Source organism: Elephantulus edwardii, unplaced genomic scaffold, assembly GCF_000299155.1.
Source record: "Elephantulus edwardii isolate Elephantulus edwardi_28Jun2011 unplaced genomic scaffold, EleEdw1.0 scaffold00098, whole genome shotgun sequence".
Lineage (NCBI taxonomy): Eukaryota > Metazoa > Chordata > Mammalia > Macroscelidea > Macroscelididae > Elephantulus > Elephantulus edwardii.
In genome coordinates this window covers 6,583,735-6,587,618 of record NW_006399848.1, presented here as the reverse complement: position 1 = coordinate 6,587,618, position 3,884 = coordinate 6,583,735, and the positions used below count along the sequence as shown (strand labels likewise).

The 3,884-nt window shown below is 38.5% G+C and overlaps 1 pseudogene; it reads left to right on the top strand.

Annotated features, from left to right (window-relative positions):
- The first annotated feature begins 1,200 nt into the window (after nucleotides 1–1,200).
- LOC102863517 lies at nucleotides 1,201–1,921 on the top strand (annotated as a pseudogene).
- The last annotated feature ends 1,963 nt before the right edge of the window (nucleotides 1,922–3,884 follow it).

The window sequence follows — 3,884 nt, the reverse complement described above, 5'->3', positions numbered from 1 at the left end:
GGGTTTGGACCACATGCTTTTCTAGACCATCAGGCTTCTCTAAATAAAATAGAAACAGTGGTTATTTCTAACTGATAAAATTGTGAGTGAATTTTCTTGCTTTCTCTTTTTTTACACTATGTTAAATGAAAGTGTATGTAACTTCCATAATGTATGAATGTATTTCTTCTCAAGTGTCAGCATAGCACACAATTTCCTTCACTAGCTCTATTACTAGCTTCTGAGCATGGACAAGTGTAACCTTTCTAAATCTCTGTTTCCTCATTTGAAAAATTGAGATATTACCTGCAGTGTCAAAGTAAATACGTTAAGCCAAGGGGTGTTAATAAACAGTGCTGGCAGATGCTATTACAAATATTTTAAAAGGCTATTAATGACACAATGACTTGTTGTAAGAGCAAGGCACCTATGGGGACAGCCATATTTGACCTTTATCAACTTCATAAAGCATCAATAACACAAAACAAATTCCCATGAGGTCAGACATGTCCCCATACTCCCATATCTATTTCTGCTCATCTCAGCACCATCTTACTGCTTTGCTCTGTCCAAAACACAAGGTGATAGTTCAGAGACCACCCAGAATTGTATTGGAGAAGCAAAATTTTTTTAATCTAGTAAAGATCAGGACAGCACCCAAAATGTGCATGCAGGCATCTTAGCCTAGAGCCTTACGGCTCTAAATGTTTCCAACTTCTCAGCACTGACAATATTGGCTCTATACCCAATTGTCCAACAAAGTCCTCAGTCCTGCCTTTATTGGCTTCCCTCCACACTCACCTGCCCCTCCTCAAGCCAACGTCTCAGCCCATCTCACAGTCTCCAGTTCAACCATGGCTGCTACTGTTGCTTCTGTCTCCAAGTATGGCCTACATTTTCCTGCTTCTTTGTTACCAATTTAGAGGATGTTTCTTTTATCTTCTGGTGGGAAAATATTCTGATCTCTGTGGATAGAGCTATTCAATTTATTGGCATGACTAGCCAATCTTCATGTAGATTATTGAGACTGGCCAATCCCCTTATGGATAAGCCAACTTGCTCCATTTATATAGTCGTCATCCACATGTGTGAGTCATCCACATTCAAGTAATGCCATATTGAAAGACAAACTCCATGGAACTCGGCAGCCAGCTTGCCCAGTGCCTCCGCAGCACGCTGCTTCAGCTTACGGATGATCCATGGGAAGCAGCAAGGGTCAGGATGACAGATTACGGAGAGGAGAAGCGCAACAAGCTGCAGGCTTTCGAGTCCATCTACCGTGACTCCTTCACAGTACTCTCAGAAACGCCACCCTATTTTACCATTACTGTGACATCTGAGGCTCGAGAAAATGATGAAACTGTCCAGACTACACTCAAGTTTACAAACAGTAAAAAATACCCAGATGAAGTTCCCCTGTATGAAATATTCTCCCAGGAAAATCTAGCAGATGATGGCATAGCAGATATTTTTAAATTATTAGCATCACAGGCAGAAGAAAACCTTGGTATGGTAATGATCTTTGCTTTAGTGTCAGCTGTGCAAGAAAAATTAAATGAAATAGTAGACCAGAAAAAACTAGAAGAAGAAACAAAAAGAAAAAGAAGCATAACAAGCTGAAAAGCAACTATTTCATGGCACTCCTGTTACAATTGAAGATTTCTTAAGTTGGAAGGCCAAGTTTGATGCAGTACTCTTGGAAATTAAAAAGAAACGAATGAAAGAAGAGTAATAATCAAGGGAAAAGTAAGTTAACTGGGAAACAGCTATTTGAAACATAATAATCTTGAGATATATGATATAGAGTTCTTGCAGGATGCAGGAAGTAACGTAGAAGCCGATGAGTCTTTATCCAAGAAATGGATGACTTGGAACTGGAGGATGATGAGGATGTTCCAGACTACACAATCCTGCCGACCCAGAGAGTGACTTGACTGGCTAATGGACTGTCCCCATCTGTGGAGAGGCGTGACTGCCACAGCATCTGTGGCTGTGCTGAGAGGGTTTTGAAGAATTTTCAGGATAATATTCTTCTGATAGCTGTCATCATTGAACTTAATAAACTGATCTTAAAATTTCAAACAACAACAACAAAAACCTCCTTAGGACTCAAGCTTAGCAATAGGTACGAGGATAGCAGGACTTGGCAGTGTTTCATTCTATAAAGGGTTGCAATGAACTGGAATCCACTTGATGACATTAATATTTCTACAACAGCAGCATTAATATTTTTATGTTAATAATAATCTTAGTAAATATTTGTTAGGGCGCTCTAGTGGCCTAGAGGCAAGAATCTGTGCTGCAATCTCGAAGGCACCCAGTTCGAAACTGCCAGCTGCTCCATGGGAGAAGGATAGTCAATCTTCTCCTGTGCAATTATTGCCTCTGAAAACCTGCTGGGAGGGTTGGCTATGGGTCGGTTCAGGCTCAATGGTACGCAACAACAACGACGACAAGCATTTGTTAATACTTTACTATGTCAAAATTCACAAGACATTCAACAAACTAAGTTGTGTGTTAGTAGTTCGTATAGTTTTTTTTGTTTTTTTAAATCTGAATATCTAGTTCGTATAGTTTTATGCAAGGGTTGGCAAACTATGGTTTATGGCCCTGAGTTAAAAATGACCTTCACATTTTTATGAGGTTGTAAAAAAAATTAAAAAGAAACAAAAAGAATTTGCAATAAAGACAATTTTGTGATCCACAAAGTCTAAAATGTTTACTATCTGAGGCTGTATTGGAAAAGCTTGAAGGTCTGGCTTAATATGTATATCCTTTCAAATGTATCTGCAGTTTAAATATTATCACACTATAAATACCAAAGAATAAATCTCTAAAGGCAGAATCTCAAAAAAATACTATAAATGGGAAGGAAGTAATTTTGTAAAAGGGATATTTTTATTTCAATGTCTAAAAATGTGAAGTTCTGCTTTCTGGTAAGGCAATTTTTTCTACCAGCAATTAAGAATCTCTTTATAGTAATTGATTGAAGGCCTTACTGTTAAGATCAATCAACCAAGAAGATCTTTAAAATCACACAGCTGACTGGAGTCTCAAATTATTATTGTGCTTCTCTTGGCCAATTCTGCTCTGCTGGTCTGGCAACCCAACTGCCATGGGAATCCAGGATCATCTCGTTTCAGGAATCAGCACATTTGTTGAGCTAAGTATTTCGTTTCTTTGCCACAGACCCTCGTGGTAATGAGCGTGGGAGGAGGAGTGCTGACTCAGGAATTCTTCTTTCTAGACCCTGGCTAGGCATATTTCAGAGAACCCAAGCTGCCAGCTCATAAAATCTTTGGAAACAGTAGGGCTCTTGAGAAAAGATGACATTTATTCTCTTTTTGTTTTGTTTAAAGCAAGTTGTCATTTTTAAAATAGGAGTTACTGACTCTTAAGTCTTTGAGTAACCTTATATACTAGTTTAGCCTCTCAGGGAGGTACAAACTCTGAGAATAACAAAAGGCTGGAAGTTCAAGTTCACCCAGGGTAGCCTCAGAAGAAATACCTGTAATCTAACTTTTAGAAAACCAGCCTTTTAAAACTCTATGGCACAATTGTATTGTCATCATGCTGACTCATGTAAGCTGTTTTGGTTTTGCTTTATTTCTTGATATTTGAACTTGGATTCTGGCCCAGTTTGAGCAAGGAGTACTTCAGATTCCTTGTTTTCCTCCTGTAACAGATTTTTGTATTAATACAGAGCTGTGGAGGTTAGGGGGCTGGAGGCTAAGGGAATAGTTGGAAAATACTTGACAACTTTCGCTTCCAACATTACTGTCACCAGTATCCCAGAAAAAGAGAATTCTAAAAGAATATGAAAATAGAAAGGGATTTAAAATGGAATGAATGTTGATGTTATTACATGCCTGTATTGACCATAACTCAGGACAAATCTAGAAACA